The sequence below is a fragment of the Anabrus simplex genome, chromosome 6 (assembly GCF_040414725.1).
Source record: "Anabrus simplex isolate iqAnaSimp1 chromosome 6, ASM4041472v1, whole genome shotgun sequence".
Classification (NCBI taxonomy): Eukaryota; Metazoa; Arthropoda; class Insecta; order Orthoptera; family Tettigoniidae; genus Anabrus; species Anabrus simplex.
Genome location: NC_090270.1, coordinates 275,778,570 through 275,803,726, shown reverse-complemented (window position 1 = coordinate 275,803,726; position 25,157 = coordinate 275,778,570). Strand labels below are relative to the sequence as shown.

Below are 25,157 nucleotides of genomic sequence, written 5' to 3'. Positions count from 1 at the left end.
AGTATGTAACTTACAAACTATTTACATGTTAATTTTTGAAATAAACTTAAACATTGATCACAGGTACATAACTGTCTGAATATTCCTTTTGAATTTCTTCCACACAGCTGTCACAGTGTGTGTGTCTCTCTCTCTCCCTCTCTCTCTCTCTCTCTCTCTCTCATGTAAAAAAAAAAAAAAAAAGCCCATGTCATCTACTTAGAATGTCTTGTATAACGACAGCAGGAGTTGCATGCTTTAACTCGTAGAATAGATAAAGGATGGCAATGTCTCAATTTGTCACATTTTGTGGCATACATCCTTCTCACACTGGGTATCTCAATTATTTACAGTATTAGTTTCTTCTTCTTCTTCTTCTTCTTTTATGACCACATAGGATCACTTTAGTCAGTCCGTCGTTCAGGTCTCTTTGAAGGGATTGTTCGGGCTTTGCGGTCCTCCCAGTACTTCTTCAGACGCTTTATAATCATCTGTCCTGAGAGTGGTTGGATCCTCATATAACACAAATAAAAGTTATGCAATTGAAAGGAAACTGCAAAAACTGATGACAGTTCTATGATGAGGCATACTAGGCAAGATGAGTCAAGTAGTGTGCTATTGCTTTCCTCACTGAATCAGAAGTTCTATAGCACCACAACTAGCTCTATGAGCAGCCGCTTTCATAACATCCAGATGCTCTAGTCAAGCTCGGAATGTCACTACTACGCACCAGTCATTCGTCAACAGCTTCTATACAGTCATTTCCTTAAATGAGACAGACTTCATTGGAATCTGGGGCTGTACCTTAAATAAGGCCACGATCACTTCCTTCCACTTCTAGCCTTTTCCTATCCCACTGTCGCCATAAGACCTATCTGTGTCAGTGCGACGTAAAGCCAATTGTAAAAATAAAATCAATCACCACTGATCTACATGTAGAGCTGTCACCCAGGTGGCAGATTCTATATTAGTTAATTTTCCTAGTCTTTTCTTATTTCAAAGAAGTTAAAAATGTATCAAACATTTTCCTTTGTAAATTATTCCAGTCCCTAAATTCTCTTCCTCTAAATGAGTATTGTCCCAGTTTATCCTCTCGAATTTCAGATTTATCTTCATATTATGATCTTTCCTACTTTTGAAAACTCCAGAGAGTCTTATTCATCTACTAATGTAATTTCAAGCCATCTCTCCACTGACAGCTCGGAACATTCCATGAAGTTGAACTTTTAATGTCCTTTTTCCCAACTCCTCACAGCCCAGTTTGCAATATTTTCGTAACACTACTCTTTTGTCTGAAATCACCCAAAACAAATCATGCTGCTTTCCTTTGGATATATTCCAGTTCTCGAATAAAGTAATCCTGATGAGAGTCCTGTACACTGGAACCATACTCTAATTGGTGCCTTACCAGTGACTTCCACATTCTCTCCTTTAAATCGTTACTACAACTCCTAAATACCCTTATGAAGAGATCTGTAATCTGTTTACAATCCTGTGTATGTGATTACCCTAATGAAGATCTTTCCTTATATTAACATCTAAGTACTTTCAGTGATCCCCATGAGTTACTGTCACCCCATCAACACAGTAATTAAAACTGAGAGGACTTATCCTCTTGATGAAACTTACAACCTGACCTTTCACCCTGTTTCACCATCACACTATTGTCTGCTGACCATCTCACAACATTGTCTAGATCTTTTTGCAGTCGCTCACAATCTTGGAACTAATTGATCACTCTATACAGTATAGCATCATCTGCAAAAAGCCTTATCTGCGATTCCAGTTCTTTACTCATATCATTTACATATATTAAAAACTTCTGGGGCTGCTTTTCTAGTTTTCCACTTTTGTATCTTTTTAACAGTAACTATTGTTATCATTGGTAAATTTTAGTTGTTCATTAGAGTTAGTCACCTCCTCTGCCTGCCTGGACATCATCCTTATCATCCTTATATACTGCTGACAAAATATCCTTCCCGAGTTGCTACAGTCACATCACTCCTTTGCGTAGACAATGTCATGGGCACTGATTATGTCAAGTTTTTATGGGGAAAATTCATATCGGTACAAAATCAAAACCTATTTGGAAATCATCTTGAATGGGTTTTAAATTTTCAAGATTTTAGTTTTTCAGTTTTCAAACACTGCTTATAAGTCATTACATGTGCCAGCATTTAGAGAAGTTTTCCCATTAGTATAACGTTCAAGGCGCTGACTTCGTAACCTAAGGTACATAGGTTCAAGTCTACCTCAAGTAAATTTTAAAATTTTATAGTTAGCTAGTTGTATTTATCTGTATTCTTTTTTTTGTACATCCGTGTATTGATAATGTATTCCATTCAATTGTTTAAGCACAATATTATATATATTAGGAAAATGTTTTACATATGTGCTACTTTTAGAAAGTGGTGTTGTGATTAAGCATTAGAATGAAATACATTTTCAATAAAAACAAGCATGGCCGCAGAGTTAGTTACAAATAGAAGATATTGGAGGCACTTATTGGATTCAAATAGCCTGCAGACAAAATGTTAAAAGCCATAAGACCATAAAGAAGATGTATGTAATGTATGTATGTGAAAACATGTAAAAAAAAAAAAAAAATAGAGTTAAGAACAATTGCAGGGAACAAAAATAACTTCGATTTTAAATGAAATACAAGGAGACATAGCCTAATAGAGACTTGAACTTGTGCACCTTCTACTTTGGAGCAAACATCTTGACCACTGTACTACGATAATGCTTCCAGAAATGCTAGCTCACATGACAGTTTGTAACTGTTGTATGAAAATTGAAAAATTAAAATCTCAAGATTTTAAGTCCAAATAGGTACTGATTTTGAACCCGTATAAATTAATCTCACGATGGTTTGAGAAAATTGGTGTCCATAACACTACAGACTTTTGTTTTAGACAGAGAATACTGCAGCTCTTTGGACATGTTACAAGGAGAGAAAATAGCCATGGAAAAGTAGTTGTCCAAGGAAAAGTAAATGGAAACAGGTTGCGTGGAAGAGCTCCCTGAAGATCAAAGATGCAACTCACACACTTCTTCAAGTGACAGTCCGGGTAGCAGAAGACCATAGAAAATGGCATCTCTTGGTGAACTCCATTGAATAGGAAAGTAAGCATGAGATCACGATACTGAAACATAAGTTATGCGACTGAGCAGAACACTACAGACTTCCCTTGTTAGGCATGTTGGTGATAATTAGGTAAGGCAAGTACACGAAAATAAGGCAATCGAAATGAGCTTTATACATCTGACAAAAACTCGGTCAAATGCAATAAATTGCTGGAAATCATTCTAGACAATTCCATACATCGGTGTCTAGTTCTGGGTAGCTACACAGCACCTACACCGATGTGGTAGTATGCAAGCCAAAATATTAGGTGATTTACACCCCCTGGTAGTCTACCTCTCACATTGCTGCCATCTAGTTTACCAGCAGATGGTTGAACTGGCCCTTAGTCACCCTAAATTAAGATCCTTTCTCCTTGTACTAAAATTGTGAAGCTCTGTATACAGGTTAACTTTATACTCACTGGAGAGCTCTCTTCTCGGCCTGCTGTTACAATGTTGTTCTTTTGCTCGTTGCCATTATTATTGATGTAGAATAAGAAATTAATAACATTTTGGATGTATTTTATTGATGCATAGTTCCTACTTGCCTATGATTTTGTATGCTTTCTTGTCTTTATAATTTGATATATTTTTTTAGTGCTGGCTGCCTTTTATGTTAACGTGTGCTTATCAAAATGAAGTGTCTACCCTGCCCTTCCCCGGTATGTCTTCCAATTAGTGAATCTCATCTAAGTGTCCATTTTGATGTGCTCTCATTTTCTGTCAATTTAAAATATCTGTGGTAGGGAGGAAGTGAACAATCCACTAAGCTCCAAGTTACAGCTGATGGCTATCTGAGTTAGTTTCTTTTGTACAGTCATGTACTCCGTTCAGCTTTTAAGTGGTACACTCGAAACCAAAGATAATATAGCGGATGCCCTCTTACTGGCCTGCTTGAGACCATACCCTTGGTCAGATAACAAAATGGCCAGTTAAACTGACAATATTAAAATAAAAGGTTTTTTTAGACCAGGAAAACTGTGGTGGGAGGTGAAGGAGATCCTGAAAAAAGTGGGAATACAAGGAATGGAAGTCAGCAACAAAGAAGCTTACAAGTCAAGGAACAAGAACACCAAGAGTCTAAGAAAAAGTTAGATCCCAGTCCTGAGCACCTTGGACAGAAGAGAAGAGGAGATTGCAGAGTGAAAGAATGCAGACTACTTGGAAAGAATCAAAGCCCAGAAGCAGCTGCAATCGAATTAACGTGGTCCACAGTCAGCCAAAATGAAAGAAGAAGAAATGGCCTTTTATAGTATATTTAGTATATTTATAGTACCAAAATTGGGTTTTTCAGATTTTTAAACAGTATTTTGAAACATATTATGCTACTGTTGTTACAAGAATAATATGAAACAAGTTACATCATGTCCTCAAGCAGGGCAGAGTGCAAGGTAGCATGGGCACTTGTGACCATGGGAAACTGGAAGTGATATCCACCAAGTCGGCCAGGAAAGAGGTTGTCCACTATATTTTAATTTTTCTGCATTGTGTAACAGTGTATATTAGGAAAACATTTTACATGACCTGCTACACATAAAGAGTAGAATGGGACTGCAGATTTGCTGTTTATATATGAGGAGGGTATGTTCAAAAAGTGCTATTTCTACCTTAAGAAAGTTGTTGGGAAAAGCACAAGAATCGTAAAATAAAAGGCACATGGAACGTACCCACAATTAGGTTTGGTACAACTTTTAAGGAATTAAATTTTTCTGGTCTGGGTTGTTCATGGCAATCGATAATATTCAACTACCGTAATGTATATGGATGAAATACAGATTTACTTTCTGAAGCAGAAATAGCCCCTTTTGAACAGACACTCCTCATATATCCATATGTCAGTATTCCTTGTTGCATAATAGCAAAAAACAAAATATAAACAAGAGTTTATTTTCTATTAATAAATGTGTATTGCCAGATAACCGAAAGGTATATTCCTACAATAAGGTTAAAACATGTATTTAATACTAACGATTAGATCTTATTTTTATTGCTTGATGAATGAACATGTGACAGTGATCACTGGCAAATTCAAATGTTTTACTGGTATGAAGTTCTATTAAGTGAGAGAATGCTTAGAGAAAATGTAGCCACCAAGCGGGTGGCTGCACACTTTGGTTGATGAAGCTGTCAGCTTGCATTCAGGAGATAGTGGGTTCAAACCCTACCGTCAGTAGTCCTGAAGATGGTTTTCTGTGGTTTCCCATTTTTATACCAGGCAAATGCAGGGACTGTATCTTAAGGCCACGTTTGCATCTTTCCCAGTCCTAGCCCTTTCCTATCCCATCGTAGCCATAAGACCTATCTGTGTTGGTGCGACATAAAGTAAATAAATAAAAAGTGGCGTCAGTCCAAGCTAATGGTGTGTTACTCACCCTGGATGCTCGCTTACTGATGCAGGGAAGGGATGGAGAAAAATTTCAAATAACCAGACATCCCTGTATAGCAGAGAGAAGTTTCCTTTGTCTATAATGGTACTATTATCATGTGAGCAAGAGGAATTATAGTACGCTAGAGGGTTAAGTAAGCATAACCTCCTCTTTCATTCATCACTTCTATTTGAAATCAAACCAATATTGTTGCGTTTTGGGTCAGTAATCATGTGCCTTGGAGAAAACAGTTTGCCTTGGACCATTCAGACGTAAACAAAACTTGGCTTTCACTATGTCATGCATAATTTCATCACATCAATATGTTATTTTCTGAGAAGGTGCTGGGTTGTGCTAGGAAATCATGTCATATCTTAACCTTTGCAAAATGCCAGAAACAGCCTATTTTGATTACACCTTCAGAAATGGTAAATTCAGCCTGATACAACTGAACATTGAAGGAAAATATAGGTATGGGCGTGGAACCTCCAACAGTGGTTCAATATCCACATACGACAACCCTGCTACGGGAAACACAAAATTACTCCATGATGGTCACCGAGCTTCTGTAAGGAGATGGAACCAGAAGAAGTTTAAAGTTTCAGTTATCCAACTTAATGCACAGAAAACATGATAGTCTTATGGGTTAAATAGCACACGTACAAAGAATATATAATTCAATGAGAATAACCTTCGGAACAATCCGTGTACCCAACGTGCTGGCTACCACTCCTCTCTCACATTTCTCCATCTGATCTGCAACAGTCAAAATCTTTACTGCCGGGCTGAGTGGCTCAGACGGTTAAGGCGCTGGCCTTCTAACCCCAACTTGGCAGGTTCGATCCTGGCTCAGTCCGGTGGTATTTGAAGGTGCTCAAATACAACAGCCTCATGTCAGTAGATTTACTGGCACGTAAAAGAACTCCTGCGGGACTAAATTCCGGCACCTCGGCGTCTCCGAAGACCGAAAAAGTAGTTAGTGGGACGTAAAGCAAATGACATTATTATTGAAAATCTTTACTTCAAGAGTACAATAAGATTTCGTACAACGCTCTCCTACCAATCCATTGTGCTACCCACCAATTATCACAGGCAATGATCTGCCAGAAATGGACTTCAGCTTAAGTGCGAGATAGGAAAAGTAATGGGCACACGTAGTTCCACAATTTCATACTGCTCAATCCAAATTACACTCCAAGAGGCTTTTATCTGCCTGGCAGGACTTGGTCAGCACTGAACCTGTTTCGTTTAACACATGGTCAATGTGCTGCACACTCATACCATAAGTGGGGCGTCTAGAGCTCCCGTTATTGTGATTATGACCTTTCCATCATTGTCGAACACATCATTTATTAATGTCTGCTGCCCTTATCCCAAGGACTTAGGCAGATCTTGTAAATACTTCGCCATGATTAATTCAGTATCTGAATGAACATCATGCACAGTTCTTTTAGCAAGGGTGTTGACACCTCACTGCTGTATATTATTATTAACTTTATTGGCCACATTGGAGCACTTGAGTCTTCCATGTACACTTTTTCTTTGAAGGTTGTACTGTTTGATTCTTCCTATCTGCCCAGTACTTCTTGATTCGTTCTGATCACAGTGTTCTTAATTCATCTGAAATCTCTACAGGCCTTCTGTGCATCATTTCAGTTGAACATTTGTGATTCTTAAGAAGGGTGGTCATTTTATTCTTGTTCTCTGCATCTGTAATTTCGAGTCCAGCTGTTTTGAGATCCTCTTGAATTTCTTTGATCCAATGCATTCCTGTCTTCTTTCCCAGATTTCTCATCACTAGTTGTCGTAAAATCCTGTTTTCTGGTAATTGTAAGATGTGAAGGAAATAAAAGATTCTTTTCTTCTTCGTCGTGCTGGTAACTGGGTCAATCTCTCAATAGACAGTTTCATTGGGGAGGATTTTTCAGTCTCCTTCAACCTGGTACTTTTTATTTATGCAAGTTCTGAATTTTTTTTTTTTTTTCCAGTTTTAATTTGGAACAAGGTTTTGTAAGCGTAAGCGGCTTCAGGCAAAGTTACAGTTTTGTAGTGTTGGATCTTAGTGTCTCTTGACAACCATTTTTTGTTATAAGTTGACCAGGTTAGAAATTGTCCTTTTTTCATTTTGTTGGTTCTATTTATCCATGTTACTTTCTAGATTAAGTTGTGCATAATTATTCCTCTGAGGTATTTAAAGTGTAGGACTACGTTAATTTTTTAATCATTTATGATGACTTAGTTTATGTCAAGGGATTTCATTGGCATGATCTCAGTTTTCTCAAAAATAGCTGTATATATTATACATACATTACTGTATATATTTATTACTCTAATTTTTTGTGTGGTTCTGTAGCCATATGTTAAATAAATAAATTTGTGTCTACCCCTTAGTCCTGTTTCCTGTTACAGGATTGGGGATGAGGTGAGAGAAATTATATGATGCCTTTTTTTCTGCCAAATGCCCTTCCAGACACCAGCTTCCAGTGAGGAGCTAATGAAGATGAAATGAATGATGGTGAATGGAATTGGGTAAGGAGATGAAAGGAATCGGCTGCGGCCTATGAATAGGAACTGCCTCGGCATTTGCCTAGAAGTGAAAATGGAAAACCACAGAAACCCATTCTCAGGACAGCCTATGGTAGGGTTCGAACCCACTCGCCTCCTAAATGCAGAGCTTTGGGTGTATAGCTGTATTGCATTAACACGCACAGTCAGCCCACTCGGTACTGAATAAATGAAGGTATAACAACACTGTGAAATGTGACAAACACCTGGAAATGTAGACTTTTTGAAGAAGATTTTTGCTTCCATAGAAGACAGTAAAATTGGTTACTAAAGTGCTGGAAAGTTTGAATTAAAGGTCTCTGTTGCTTTGAAGATGAAAGAGCACTCTAATCTGTCACGCTGTACCCTCAGCATCACACTACACAATCACATAGAGTGAACTACCTCATCTCTTCTTCTTATCCTTCCATTGTTTTCCAGTCTCTTTGATCTTGAGCGACTTGGTACCACGATGTTCCTGCTGCCTTCGTTTCATCAAGTCATCTCTTCTCTTGTTTTCCTACACTCCTCCTGTATTCGCGTGGTCTCTAGTAAACAATCCTAGAGATCCATCTGTCTAGCCATGTGTCCCACTCGTTGCCATTTCAATCTAGCAGTTCTTTCCAGGACATATGTTGCCTGCATTTTTATTTCCTCCACTTAAATTTTGTCCCCAAGGCTGATACCCAACATCCATCTTTCCATAGCTTGCTGTGTGCATTGTAGCTTTAAAGCACTTGCCTTTGGTAGTGTCATAGTTTCTAAGCCATAAGTTGTAACAGGTAAGATGCATGGGTTGTACACCAGGCTAACTCAAATATCCTTGTTGGTCAGGATGAATCTAAATTTTCCAAATACTGCCCGGCTTGGTCCTGTTCTGCAAGGGCAGTCATTATTGGCTGCCAGACGACGGAAGATTGAACCCAATGGGACACACTGTGCAGATGTTAGTATCAGCAGTCCGAGAGAAACGAAAGTCGATGGTACTAACATCTAGACTTCAGACGCTATAAAAGAACAGGTGTCCTCCAGTCTTTGTCATTTTGTCTTGACAAGGGCTACCATAGTGTAGCTGAAACATGGATAATTTTAAAACATTTTACTTACTTTTGCAAGCGTTTCCACTTATTACCAGATGCCTATCCTGCCAGTCTTTTTCGGATAGATCTCACCTTTCCATGGCTTTAACTGTTATTTGCCTCTGAGTTGCCCTTGGTATCTCTTGACATCTTCTCCTTGGTGAAGACCAGTTGAACAAACACTGTGGCCATTGCTGTTCCTCTGCCTGAAAGAAATGTCCATACTATGTCAGTGCTCAAGCATCAATGCTATCCATAAATGGTTTTTCTGCATCCTCCTCTATTCTCACATATTATTTCCTCAGCTGATCCAAGCAGGTAGCTTTCATGCTCCACTGTAACACACTCATTTCCACAGCTTCACTCTTGTCTCTTTTTCAGTGTCCATCATTCCGAGCCATATGTTGGAATTCTTTTAATCAAAACACGCATCACCACTTTCTTTGTTCATCTGGAAATGTGTCGACTCCAAAAGATCTCATTTAAAGATTTATTGGCTATCCTTGCTTGACTTATCCTGTGGGATATATCCACATCATGTTGGCCAATCTTGTCCATTTCCAAGTACTTGAACACATGCACTTTTCTCACCCGGCTCAATTCAAAATTCAATCCTCCCTTTGCTCACTTCCAACAACAAGATTTTTGGTTTTATCCAAATTGACTGCTAATCCCCAGTGTCTATATGCATTCACTAACTTTCTCATTTGATACATGGCATCATTTATATTCAGAGCCAGAAGTACTTGGTCATCAGCAAACAGTAGTGAATGTAAGCATTGATGCTGTACTGGCGCATGCAAACTTTTACTCTGTGTATTCCAGTAACAAAGAATAACTTCTAAATACAACTTAAACACAGTTGGTGACATAGTACAGCCTTATCTTAATCCTTCACTTGTTTCAAAACTTTCTGATATCTTATTACCAATCTTCACACCTGCCTTGCATGTGTAGAACATTCTTTTCACCAACTCGATCATTGAATTGCCTGTACTAACATTTTCCAATGCCTTCCATAATAACTTCCTTGGCACAGAATCACAAGTCTTCCCTATATCAACAAACACCAAATGAAGATCTTGATATTTTGCTGTCATTTTCTGACACAGAACAAGTTATCCACACAACTTTTCCTGGCAGTGAAACGCACCTGTTCCTGACATACAACACCACATACAACCTTTTCCAATCTGGTCTTTACTACACTACTAAACAACCTACTCACCAAAGCCATGGTACTTATTCCTCTATAATTAATCAGATCTCATAAATATATAAATATAAATAACAGGAATATTGGGTGTCTTCCATACCTGGTGTATTCATCTCCTTTAACCAATTTGTTGAAGATAGTTACTAATGCTGCTGTCCGACTCATTGGCTGAATTGTCAGTGTTGAGGCCTTCGGTTCAGAGGGTCCCGGCTTCAATTCCCGGCCGGGTCAGAGATTTTAATTGCATCCGATTAATTCTTCTGACCTGGGGACTGGGTGTTTGTCCCAACATGTCCCTCTTCATATTCAGACAACATAACATACTACCAACCACCATAGAAACATGCCATAGTGATTACATACCTCCATATAGGGTTGGCATCAGGAAGGGCATCCGGCAGTAAAAAAACAGCCAAATCCACTTGTGTGATACAGTTTTCATCCGCGACTCCACAGATGTGGGAAAAGCGGTAGAAGAAGAAGTTACTATTGCTGCTGCTACTTTAGGTCCTCCATATTTCATAATTCCATTGCTATACCTGCAGGATCAGCTCTCTTGTTATTTTTTGATTTCTGAAGGGTCTGGGATACTTCATTCTCAGTCACCTCTTCCCTGTCATAATTTGCAACTTCATGCTGTTCTCAATATCCTTCTCTGTCCTCTGTAAGAAGAGATTCAAAATGTATTTTCTATTCAGAAATGGTAATCCATCTGGTTCCTCTTCTGATTGTAGTAGGAGCTTCATTTGATGTGTGAAACAGACGTGTCCGAGGTTTTGTCCCGTTGACCTTTATTTAATGAGAAAGAGATCATTTAAATTTAACAGCCTGTGTATCTGTTGATAGAGAGAACATTATCTGTATTACTGCTGGCCTAGTCTTCAGCACCCATGACTTCCATGTGGCCTCTCGTGTACTTTTCCTGTACTTCTTCCTGTTTTATTCCTTTCATATTCTGTCTTTTACTTTGGCAGTGCAGACTAGGAAAGACACAGGTTAAATATCAACTGTAATAGAAACTTGTTTACTGTCATCCTGTCCAGTCACTCATGACTTGAATTTGTCAAGTCTTGAGTTTGTTATTCCTGTTAGTTCTATAACTACTACTGCAGTTATGATGAGAGAGAGAGAAACAGTTTATGTTTGACAACAGCAATAGCAAACCTTGAATGATAGTCAAGATATTTGTTTCAATACTGCTTGTATTTCATTTGTGCAGTTGCTGATAATACAACTACATGGACAAAGAAATAAAAACAAATAGAGCAAAAGAAAAAATAGAAATGAGGCATTAGTGCTCCTCAAACTTGAGACAGTCCTGCAGTTCCAAGTTTGTCAGTGTTTTGAAGCATAAAATATAACATTTAGAATACTAAAACATACCTGTTCTTAAAAGTTACAATGAACGGGCCTGTTTCTCATTAAATAACTCTTGGATGTGTCTGTTTATTTCAACCTAGGTCAACCTCCCAAAGTTTGAACAAAATCAGTGAACCCATAGCTTTTGTCTCTCCTTGTGAGTGACGATAAGGAAACTGAGATGTTTTGGATGTATTACATTGTATGAAATAATGCTGTTTGCATAACATTAAGACTGCTTATAGTCACAGAATTTTGTCCCACAGGATTTCTCAAATTTGTGAGAAAACAACACATAGTGGCCGCATATATACACTCAAAATGCCACTGATCTCAGCTAGGAATTATGAAAGGAATGCCAAAGGAAATTCTGCAATTAAAGGAAAAAGATGCTGAAGAAGATTCCGATTACAATGGATGAACCTAGTTAAGAATGATATATGGAATGTGACCTGGAATGGAACATGGTAGTGGATCTAGAGCAGTATACAAATAAAGTGATTTTTTTTTAAGTTGCTTTATGTCGCACTGACACAGATAGGTCTTATGGAGACGATGGAACAGAAAAGAGCTGGGAGTGGCCATGGCCTTAATTAAGGTATAGCCCCAGCATTTGCCTGGTGTGAAAATGGGAAACCACGGAAAACCATCTTCAGGGCTGCCAATAGTGGGGTTCGAACCTACTATCTCCCGAATACTGGATACTGGCCGCACTTAAGCGACTGCAGCTATCAAGCTCGGTAAGTAAAATGGAGAGGAGCTTTATTTTACCCAATCAACTGTATGTGGATGAGGGAAACTGCAGACTGTTATATGGTCAAATGCACTGTCAAATTCTTTTGCCACTTCTGGAGGTACACATGGCCCTCAGGTTCACTCAGCCTACACAAAAAAATGAATACCAGGTTAATTCGTGGGAGCAAAGGCGGCGGGTGTATAGCTAACCACTTTACCCTTTCAAGGGCCTTCATGACTGATATGAAGATGACTTTGTTTATTCTTTATCATAATCTGTATGAAGTGTACATTTTAATAAATTACTCGTGGAATTTCAAGACATGGAATCTAAAGTTAAGTAGTCGCTCCTAACGCACATTAAATTTCATGGTGACCATCCTCATTGTTCTCACCCTGTTGTTTACTCTATCATACAAATTGTGGAATAATCTGGCTAAAAATAACTCATAAGTAACTATGTTATAAATGACAGAAATTGATCACACAGTGGTAACTACTATAATAGAACACATTCAGTACCATCCACTCAGTGGGGCATTTAAACTCACAGACCAGTGATTTAAATGCTCTTGTAGACCTTTACAAAAGCACATTAGAAAATCGAACTAGTAGTTCTACAAACTTAAAATGTTGTACATACCTAAAGACATACCTAGAAGACTTTGACGGCATGATATTAGGTATCTTTGAACTTCAAATTGTACTTAGGTTCTGGGTAATAATAATTAAGTGCGATAACCTATCTTTACAGAGATGAGTTATTTATAAGGTTCAACCTATTCAATACTAATAGGTCGAACCTTATAAATAACTCATCTCTGTGATCTCAGTTCAATACGGAAACAACAGTGAAGCTCATATCTTTGAACCAATCTGTATGAGAAAGGAAATACATTCCAGTTTCTTTATACTGGAGAGGATTGCCAAAAAAAATCGAATTGCTGGAATTTTGTCCTCTAGGAGTTCTTAATTCTAACAGGAAGAAAAAAAGATGTTCCTTTATCATGTGTCTTCAGTACCTTACCCTTGCAAGGGCTGTACAAAATATATGGCATTTTGTTCACGCCAGCACTTATACGCCTTAATTGACCGACGGCTGCGCCCATGAAGGTCTCACTAAATGCCTTAACTGATCTATGGTTCTGAATGTGTTAATATGAGTTCCAGAAACAATTGCACAGCTTACTCAAACATTTCTGGAAAAGTAAACAAAACACAGGAATATGTCAACAGGTAACATAGTCTTGCCATCTTATCAATTGAGTGGTTGTTTTAACTTCCTCCCTTAAACCATACTAATTGTTTTTTAAAATGGTGTTCAAGGAGTGGAATTGTTAATGTTTCTGTCTGTTCACTCTCATGTTTATGTAAAATGCAATTGTATCCATGTTGGCACTTGAATATGCCATACGTCCATCCTATGAACTCTTCTATATGGATCTTTCAACCCTCAAAAAATTAAAGATTGTATTTCTTTGTAACCAAGTTTTATTATGTTAATTGTCATTTTTACATGCTGAACCTCAAGAAAACATCAACTTAGTTCTATAATGAAGATATGAAGAACTCTGTCCTATATTCCTTAGTTGTTAAGTATTCATTTGCTATAAACTTGGAATCATAATGCATCTTTTATCCCCCTACTGTTAGCTGGTAGTTACAATCCAATTAGGGATGGGAATTCTTCTTTGCTTGGTGTCTGAATGTTGCTCAGTGTCTGCGGGTTTATCTTGCTCGTTACCCCGCACGTGCTCCTGGCTGGCACTAATGAAGCAACTGTGATCTTATGGCTGGACTATCATTATGATCTGGCCACAATACATCAGAATGCAGAGTATGAAAGGTTTTCTTCAGAACCATCTACAATGTAAGAAATTTGGACATACTGTCCAAAGCTATCTGTGTTCATTACAAAAGGCATAAGCAGATCCAAATGCCAGTGTTTATCCAAAATATTATTACTGGTAGTTTGGTGTAGCAGAAAGGAGATGAACCCGTTGTAATGCTGAATGAAGCAAAGCTGGACAGCATCGCAGATTTCAAGTATTTCGGCTGCATTTTCTCAAAAGACATTGTGGCAAAACATGAGGTAAACTACCAAATCAACGAGGCATCACAATTCTACCATCAAGTAAGGTGGCTGCTATGGGAGGAACAATAGTGATGGGCAACGTTCTCGCTAGAGATTCTCGAGACTGATGTCTCAGATCTCGAGAGTGATGTCTCAGATCTCGAGACTCTCACAAGAACCGTGAGATCAATTCTCCTGTACTGCGATCTGTGCATTGTTCTAGGAACAACAAAAGTGAAAGTTTAGTCTTTTCTAACTGCCCACTCTCATCGGAGGGTCTGCCTTACAAGGGCTGCACCAGGCTAGAAATAGCCACACTAAAAAATTATATCTTTCAATTACCTGTCGCATACTGAAAATGTGATCTGACAGGCCCTCTGCGGTCTAAAACCACACTGGTTTTCATCTAACCTACTCTCAACCATGGCTCGCACTCTCCCTTTCAAAATGCCAGTGAACACCTTGCCTGGTATACTGATCAATGAAATACCTCAATGATAGTTGCAATCCTTCCCGTTCACTTTTTTTATACTGTGGATGTTATTCGTCCAATCAGATGATACCTTACATTTCATTCATGCTAATTTTTTTACTCTATGAAGCTATTTCATACCTACCTTTCTGCTATATTTCACCATTTCAGGTCTAATTTCATCTATTGCTGCTGCTTTATGACAATGGAGTTTATTTCCCATCTTTTCTACTTCCTCAAACACAATTTCACTGACATCACTGTTCTCCTCCCCATGAGGTCGGTTGTCTGTAACATCAACAGAAATATATCCTTTAATGCTGAAAATATCTTCAAAATATTCCCGCCGCCTATCCAGAATCCCAAGGATCTGCATTTACACAAAACTTTTTCCCCTTGTTTTCTGAGATTTTTTTATTACTGTCCAGAAAGGTTTCACTGCCACTTGACTTACGCTTTTCCAGGTTAATGCCGAAACCTTCCCACATGTTCTTAGGTTCAATAATTATTTGTTTCACTTTGTTTCTTTCATCTACGTACACTTCTTAGTCTTCATCAGTCCTTGTTTGGAATCATAAACCTTCCTTTTAAATTTAAAGTTGCCCTCACTTCTTCATTCCACCAAAATGTTCACCTTTTCTCCATCTTTATACAAAATTGTTCCTAGTCATTCTCTTGCTGTTTCTACTACGGTATCCCTGTATACCACTCATTCTCTTTCTATGTCCTGAAACTGCTTACTGTCTATTGTTTGCAGGGATGTAATTAACGGACCTGCAGTGCGGAGAGAGGGAGGGTTCAGGGTGCTCACAAAGCTGTTCTATATCACACTATACCTAAATATGTAATTTTGTTTACATTTGAAATGAAAACATGCATGCACAAGCATAAAAATATCAATGCAGTGAACTTCATTGATGGTCAGTGTTGCCAGGTCCTTCGAGGTACTTCTGCACAATCATTGTAGGTTTTAGGCTTGGATTACATCATCTCTCCCCTCCTGCTGAACTTGAAACTCTCGCTTAATTGCATTGCATAATTCAAAGGGAAATCCCTGATCCCAAATTTAGAATCAGATCAGGGTGGTAATTCAGAGTCAGTTTTAGACAGTTCAGTTGGTGACATGTGCACGAATTAATATTATGAGTGCAAGCAGTGGTAAATCTAAGTATTTACGTGGTTTCTGAAACCACATGAGAGAACGTGAAAAGGAAGAATCTGTTACAAAGTTGCATAAATTGTATGTTTCTTTAAAAGTGTAGGTGAAGATTCTTTGCCAGGTTCCAGTAGCAATAGTGTTACGTCTTATGATAAACCAGTGTCCGGCATGCAAGTTGAAAATTTAAGTGAGAATGCAGCACTTAAGTCATGGGAATGCAATGTTTGGGTTTGTGACATTTCAGCACACAGCAATTTTGAAATTTGTATTGATATATCTCGGCACAAAAAAGTGATTTTTAATCTGATAGTGAAAAAAATATTGACAGTGGTAGTGGTCGTTACAGATGTGAGTTAGATGGAGATTTCAAAAAAAACATCTGTAACGTTCCAACTGTGAAAGAAAACTTGGTTATTGCTAGTTATGTCCCTGATTTGCGTACAATGTGGCAAAAATCTTGCTTTACCGGTCACAATAACATCCGCAGTATCATGCAACAGAGGAGGTTAAGTTCATTGGCTTTACTCACCATAGAGAGCGATGAAACTCGCCGTATTAATGTGGGAATTGTGTGGTTAATGAGTTTCTATCAATGAAACACGAAGCTTCAGAAAATGATCATGGATGCCACTTGTGGCTAGTTTAAAATATACTGTACCTCTAGTATGTAAAGCAGTACAGTGACTATCCTTGTAAGAGTAGGAAACATCATTCTTGCACCATGTCAGAATTTGAGGAAGGGGCTCAAAATATTATTTTGGATGGGGGGAAGGGGAAGGGTCCATTCTTAGTTACACTGATTACTTGTAACTTTTCACTAATCTTACCCACGTACTTCTATCTTACTTCCTCATCCTGGACATTTTCTACCTTCTTCTTCTTCTTCTTTGTTTGTTCTTGGACTCTGCGCAGCGCACTACGTCCAGTCACTGGGTTGGTTTAAACTTCACCAATCAAAGTGTCTGTTACAAAATGGGATAGATTTGAGGGTAGTGGGAAACGGAAGTACACACTAGTGTATTGGGAGCATTCTCTTTGATTGGGAGAGGTTGTGTAGGAAAGAGACATGAGGAATAGTCGAGGCGTCTAATACTACAGATATGTACAACAGAACAAGTTGACATGTGTTAGGTTGCAGGGATTTAGCACGGGGACACAGGGTTCTACATCTTCACGCCAGTGTGATCTATCACGGCGATTTACTACTATAGACATACATGACCAGATCACAAATAAGGGAGGCAGGATCGTACAGATTAAATCAGGATATTACATGCGTGAAAAAAGTTAGTAACTCAGCTAAGCGAACTGTCGGATGGTATACTAAACAAGAAATAGTGAGAGGAAGTTGAAATCCGAGTGATAGTAAAGTGGAAATGAGATGTTGTTGCTGTCGGGGATATTTCTCACATTGAAACAAAATATGATTTATAGTGCCGACATAGTGACCACAATTACACAAGTTGTTTTCCTTAATCTTTAAACGATACAGATGTTCCGGTGTACAGGCATGATTCAAGCGAAGTCTGACTAAAGTAGTGATATGACGTCGAGTGTACTTGCCTTTTGCGAACCATGGTTTAATAGCAATGTTATTTTGAATATTGTAGAAATGTGTACCTTTAAATTGTGCAGATTGACACCAATGTTCGTTCCACTTTTCTCGGAGAAATTTCTGACAAATTTTCCATACATCATTGTGTGGGAGTGCAATATGGTAGCGTAGTCCTTGTCCATCAGCTGCCTCATTGGCCAGTTTATCGGCCATGACATTGCCTGTTATGCCAGAATGTCCTGGCACCCATGTAAATAATACGGAACGATTGAGTATAGTTAGATCACATAAAATCAGCTTCATGGTCCGTATCGCACTACAATAGATTCACAATTAAGTATTTATTTTCCACCTAGTCGATACAATGATGTATAAAATTGACAAAGCATTACTTTGTCAATTTTATACATTTTTCATCTAAACAGTGTTATGTGGCTGAAGATGTTGATAATATACGAAACATGTACCACTTTTGACCATTAAAAATTGCCTTAAGCAATCATTGTATCGACTAGGTGGAAAATAAATACTTAATTGTGAATCTATAGTTAGATCATACAATAGTTGTAGATTTTCTATATACCAATTGTCCGCCTTTGTAGGAGTTTCTAATGCTTGAAGAACACTGAGAGAATCTGTACAGATGAGGGCCTTTTGGATCGTAGAATGTTTAATATATATTAACACTTGACGAACTGCAAATATTTCAGCTGTGTAGATGGATGCGTATTGGGGTAAGATGAATTGTTTAGATAATTGCAGCATAGGGGAATAAAAAGCAGCTCCTACGTCGGATGTGTCTTGATGTTTTGATCCATCAGTATAAAATGGAATGTATTGATTATATTGATCTATAATAATTTTGAATGACTTAGTTGCTATCAGTCTGTTTAAATTCTCGGAGATACTGGAATCATCGAATTTTGTACGGATGATAGTAGGTAACTGTATAGTCGCAGGAAACATGATAGAGTACTTAGGGTGCGTTCTTGTTTGAACAACGTGAGGTCGTAGATATATAAACTGAACATAAGCCCACAGGAGTGCCGGATATTTGTGTTGTACTACAGGTCCATTTCCAAAATATTCAGATAATAACTGCAGCTTGGGAAGAATCGGATGATTATATCGGGCCATTTTCTTGAGAATATATTTAGTAGCTACATGTTTGCGTCGTAAATGTAACGGTGGTTCGGTAATTTCAGCTAGTAAAGCATTTGTAGGAGTCGAATTCATTGAACCTGTAATCAGTCGAGCAGCTTTGTACTGTACTTTGTCTAATCGCTGTTTTTGATCCAACGAAGCCATATCTATAAACTGACTACCATAGTCAAAAACAGACCTGATAATGTTTTTATATACAGTTAAAAGGGTAGCTGGGTCAGCTCCCCAGGTTCTGTTCGTTAAGGATCTTAATACATGGAGCTTTTGTTCCGTTTTGCGACAGATCTCTGCAATATGATTTTTCCACGATAGTTTATTATCAATCGTTACCCCTAGATACTTAACGGTTTCTTTGACGGAGATTTCCTGTTCACCGCATCTAATGGGAGACTTATCATATATACGTTTGTGGGTAAATATGAGAATTGAACTTTTTGCCGGTGCTATCTCTAAACCATTTTGTATCATCCACGTCTGCAGGAATTCTAAAGTCTTCTCTAGAGTAAGACGACATTCTTCTATGGTATTTTGAGTGCAGTAGATGACTATATCATCGGCATATTGCAGTATCCGAGCCGTTTTTACAATTTCCTTTTCAAGATCCGCAGTATACAACATATACATAATCGGACTTAAAATGTCCCCTTGTGGAAGCCCAACGGATACAGAGCGGCAATTGCTTTGATGAGCGATTTGAGGGAGACTTACACGTCGATACGTATATAATTGTCCTAAGATATTAAGCAACGTGGAAGGAAAATCCATAGTACTTAGTTTCTGGAGTAGGATGGGAATATGAACATTGTCATAAGCACCTTTAATATCTAAAAAGGCAGCCATAACGTGTTGTTTTCTGGATTTTGCTAACAATATATCAACTAATAAGATATTCAAAGCATCTGTCGTGCTGCGGTCTTTGAGGAATGCAAACTGGTACTTCGGTAGTAAGTCATAATATTCTAGAGCCCACATTATTCTGTTGAGTAAGATCTTTTGAAACAGTTTCCGAATACAAGAACTTAGACAAATTCCTCTGTAACTAGTTGGATCATATTTCGGTTTACCAGGTTTCTTGATAGGTACTAATACGAAATAGTTCCACTCCATAGGTATAGTACCAAATTCCAAGATATAGTCAAATTTGTGAAGGAGGATATTCTTAGCTTGTGGGGGTAAACTTTTAAGCATATGATAGGATATATAATCCATTCCTGGGGAAGTGGTTTTCGTATGATATAAAGCAACATCGAATTCCGATGGGATTATTGGTAGCAGCAAGGTTTGAAATTTATGCGTAATACCAGTTATCGGATATTGGAGCTGAGATACGACATAATCAGGAGTTAGAGTTTGATAAAATTGAAGGAGAGTCGTACTATCCCAGTCGTTATGGGGTGGATTATTGCGGCTGGAGTTGCATAAATTTCGAATTGCAGCCCAGACGTCTCGAAGAGGAGTTTGCCTATTTAATGAAGTTGTGAACATTTTCCAAGCCAATCGTCGTTTCTCATTGAATAATTTTTGGATCTGGGCGGCTATTTTCTTGTATTGAAGATAAGACGCCATTGTCCCGTCATGCCGCAATTTCCTTAAAGCATTTTTTCGACGCTGTACACATGCCGAACATTCTTCATCCCACCAACGAACGTGTGGGGAATATTGAGACGGGTATTTAATTTCAGGTGGATGGTACGTGTCTAAATACAGCGTGATAATATTTAGTAATGTCTGGTATTGATCATTATTTCCTGCGTTATCGACAATGGACAAGTTATCCTGAATATACCTTTGAAATAAGGAAGTATCCATATGTTTCATTTGTCGTACACTCTTCGGAAATTTGTTTGGCTTTCGGAGCTCGGTCGATGTGATAGTAATAAAAATAGGAAAATGATCACTTTGGTGGGTATCATTCCCTGTTTGCCACAAAAGCTTATGAGCCAAATCAATAGTTGCAATAGTCAGATCGACAGCACTGGGATTAGTATTAGGCGCAGTGATCCGTGTAGGTGATCCATCATTCAAAATTGTAAGAGGGGATTTATTTATGATGTTCTCGATATCCCGGCCTTTTTTGCAGCAAGAAACACTTCCCCAAATTGGATTATGGGCATTGTAATCGCCCCCAATAATAGTGGACGTGTGGAATTGTGCGAAGAAATTCTTCCATTGGTCATATGTCGGTCTAATTTTAGGAGGGCAATATAAGGAAACGACGGTTAAATTATTGATAGTAATTGCGATTGTTTGAACATTGGGAATTTCATATTTGATCTCTCTGACTTGGAAATCGATACTATTTTTAATAAGGATACACACACCATTCGCAACATAACCATCTAAACGTATGACATTGAAACCAGTGACTCGGAAGTGATAGTTTCGTTTGAGCCATGTTTCACAAAGGATAACGATTTGTGGATCAAAAACTTGTATAATTTGAATTAACTCGTGTTTCTTGTTTAGAATACTCCGACAGTTCCACTGCAAAATTCTCATTTTTTGTGATGTGTTAATAGAGTAATAACTTCATCGTGTAAAACTTTAAGTAAATGACGCCACTGAACATCTTGTCCCATTTGATTCATAATGAAGTCAAATTTTTTCGATAATTCTTGAAATTTCCCCTCAGACTGAATGCGTACGTTAGAAGATTCACCCTTCTTAGAGACAGAAGCCTCAGGAACACAGTTCCCAGAACGGACTTGGTCTGTACTAGTAGAACTATGAATTTGGGGTACATTCCCAGAGTTAGAAAGTAACTGAGATCTGATTGCCGGAATAGATTGTTGTTCCCGTGGAGGGTCCCTTAACAAATTCATGTAGTTACTTCTATCGAAACCTGGTCGACATGGTTTTCGGGGTGGGCTAGTTACAATAGCAGAAAACTTCCTTTTACGTGGGGTTAATGGTTCAGATGTACTAGAAGAAGGTACCAACGAGGGGAAATGTTGCGGTAATGTTAAAGGATTAAAATCCTGTTCCAAAGGAGCAAAATAATTTTTTACCTCCAAGAAGGACTTATTCTCAACACTCATGATCCGTTTAATTTCCTTCTGTCTCTGATGTTCGGTACACCTTTCATCCCCTGCCGGATGATTTCCGTCACAATGGATGCATTTCACCAATGTCTGTGTACACTCCTGGGTGTTATGAGATAATGCACATTTCCCGCAGCGAGGTTCCCTAGCTCTGCAATTTGTCGATGGATGGCCATATCTTTGGCATTTACGACAAATGAGAGGTGCAAAAATGAACGCTTGGACTTCCAGAATGACATTAAAGATAGAAACGGTCTTTGGTAGTTGTTGAGATTGAAAGATGACCTTTACCGTACCGGTAGGTATGTATTCGGTCTTACCCTCTTTGGACGATCTGCGATTCATTCTTTGAACCTTGATCACTGGGTATGGTGAATCAATGTACTGTAATAGTTCAGTCTCGGATATAGTTGTATCTACCCCCCGCACCAGACCAACTCTGTGGATATTGGAGGAAGGTACAAATGCCTTCAAGCGTTTCTCTTCAAGAATAGGGTTGGAAAGAAAATTATTGGCATCCTTTCGAGTGCTAAAAGTAATTTGAATTCGATTTCGGCCCTTTTTATGAATGGCTTTGATGTTGGGAATCTGCCGTTCATAAAAAAGTCTGCCTAAAGCCATAGGGTGTAGGTATCCTAGTTTTTTGTCAGGATCATCCGATTCGACATAGACAATATACGGCCCTATGTGCATGTCTGAATAAGTGTTGGGTTTATCATTGTGAGACACTGTATTATTATTAGTGTTAGGAGTTGTAACTCTGCCTCTATCCATAACGTCTTGATTAGGTAGATCTTTATCCACAATCATCCCTTCTAAAGAAACTTGTTCCAGGATTAGGTTTTCTTTCGATACCGGAATCGAATCTGGAGGTCTACCCAAACCACCACCTCCACTATCTAGAGACATCCCTTAAAACTATGCACTCTATTACTTATCTACAGGTAGCCAGTGACAGGACGTAGTCGCGTCACACACTCCGAACAGTTCAGCACCAGTCAAGAACAGCGAACACTATCAACGATCTGCTTCAGTTGAACGCTCGCACGACACTGATTTTCTACCTTTACTCACCTGCAGAGAGATTTCACTTTCTCTATCCTAGGCCTAAAAATAGTTCACTGCAGATTGGATAATACCTGCAAAATCCTAACAGATTTCTAGAATTTAAAGTTATAATAATAGTCTGTTATGGATCTAGCAGTCCTTCCCTTCCATGTGTAGCAGTGACTAGCCTTATGCTTGAAGAATGTTTTTGTAACTGCTAATCCCATACGGGCACAGAAATCCAGTAAAAGCTTCTCCATCCAATTAGCTTCCATATCTTCCCCGCATTTAACCATCACGTTCAGTTCTATTTCTGACTCTCGTGTTGAAATCGCCCATTAACACTACCCTTGCTGTAGACCCTGACTGTGAGGTCACTCAGTGCTTCATAAAACTTGTCAACTACATCTGCACCCTCACATGGTGAATAGACTGAGACATTTCTTATCTAAATTCTTCCAAGTGCTAAATCTACACACATCATTTGCTCATTTACATGCCGAACAGAAATTATGTTGTGTGCAATAGTATTCCTGATGAACAGTCCTACCCCACACTCTGCACTTCTCTCTTTAACAACTGTTAACAGCACTCTAATCTATCTATTCCTTATTACCTTCTCTTGTCCAAATATTATTAACCCATAATACACCCAGATACATCCTCTTTACTGACTTAGCCAGATCTACTTTCTTTTTTTTCCATAAGCCCCATTAATATTTATAGTTCCCCATCGAATTCTGTTTTGCCTGCCAAGTTGTACTATTTTTAAACTTTGTTTAAATATAAATTAAGGAAATAAGTTACTTTTACTCATATGTTTAGTGCATAATCTGCAAAATACTTTTTTCCTTCTAAGGTTGGTTCTTTATACAGTAGAACCTCGTTAATTTGAAGTCTTTGGGACTTGGGACACACAAATTGGACTTCGAATTACGTGATTTCGTACTAACTGCCAACCAGGGTTGCCACCGGGAAAAATATTTTCGTACTAAATCTTCCCCTAAAAAGGTACTAGATTATGGTAAAAGGTACTAAATATTTATTAACAATGGAATAGGGTTATTCATAAAGGCAGTAAGTTATAGAAATCAAAGTATACTTATCAAAAGTACACATTTATTAAATCAGAACAGAACTTACCGGTTTTCATCTTCATATTTTACTCTTGTCTTAATCCTTGGAAAACAATGCCAAAGCAATAAACTGTTTTGAAATGTGAAAATTAACGTACGTTTTAGTTTCTCATTTGTCAGAAGGAGCCCATTCATCATACAGGATTGGAGTTTGTTTCTCAACTTGGTCTTATTGGTAGTAACAGCACAAAAAAAAACTCCCGTTCTGTTGCAGCAGAAGAATATAGTAAACAGAACACTGCCTTCACAAAATTCATTAAATTTGGAAAGGTGTAGTTGCCTACAGGATTTTTAATTTCAAAAACACCGGGCGAGTTGGCTGTGCGGTTAGAGGCGCGCACCTGTTAGCTTTCATCCGGAAGATAGTGGGTTCGAACCCCATTGTCGGCAGCCCTGAAGATGGTTTTCCGCGGTTTCCCATTTTCACACCAGGCTGAGAATCTTTTAAGTTTCTGTGGACTTCGCTTACCACTATTTCACATCTAATATCATTAAAACTTTCTGTAATTACAGCCGGGAAATATATAGCTAATGGGATTATACTGATGAAAATGCCACCTCATTAGTAATTTTCCAGGTTCGCCATGGACAGATTTCTTAAAATAGGAGCGCGAAAATCCACCGTCCAAAAAATCTGTTTACAAACTTCAACATGGCTCTGAAGGTTCTTATCAATTTCTTTCTTGTTCTTTTGCTGCACTAGAAGAGTTCATACTCTACCCCCGTAAAAGGTACTAGATTTCCATAAAAAGAACTAATGTACTAAAAATGATCATGACGTACTAGATCTACTACTAAAGTACTAGAGGTGGCAACCCTGCTGCCAACTCTTCAGAAATGCCAACCCTTGTGACGTCAAAAAATAATGTAAGACCTCTACCTGCATGCAATTAACATTGATTCACAGTTAAAACCTTTCAGATGCCATGGGGAAATTTTTTTTTTCCAAAATGTATCCATCCAACAAGGTGCATTCACAGTATTCAAATAATGCACTTCGATAACTCACTGGCAAACATAATCTCACACAATATAATTTTGGAAAAGGAAAAAATGAGTCAAAGACGAGGAGAAATCTATATTGGCTCCCCTGTGCAAGTGATTT

The 25,157-nt window shown here is 38.3% G+C and overlaps 1 long non-coding RNA gene across 4 annotated transcripts in view; it reads right to left on the bottom strand.

The window, feature by feature from the left end:
• Window positions 1-24,175, bottom strand: part of LOC136876451 (uncharacterized) — a 46,117-nt gene extending 21,942 nt beyond the window's left edge. The window contains exons 1-2 of one of the 4 annotated variants that reach the window (XR_010860591.2): window positions 24,060-24,175; window positions 15,096-15,238 (exon numbers count right to left, since the gene is read on the bottom strand). This is a non-coding gene — a long non-coding RNA (uncharacterized lncRNA). Of the gene's footprint in view, window positions 1-15,095; window positions 15,239-16,944; window positions 16,976-22,943; window positions 23,340-23,532; window positions 23,601-24,059 lie in introns of those variants that run through there. The other 3 variants (XR_010860592.2, XR_010860590.2, XR_010860593.2) reach the window with 3 other exon arrangements.
• Window positions 24,176-25,157: the final 982 nt, after the last annotated feature.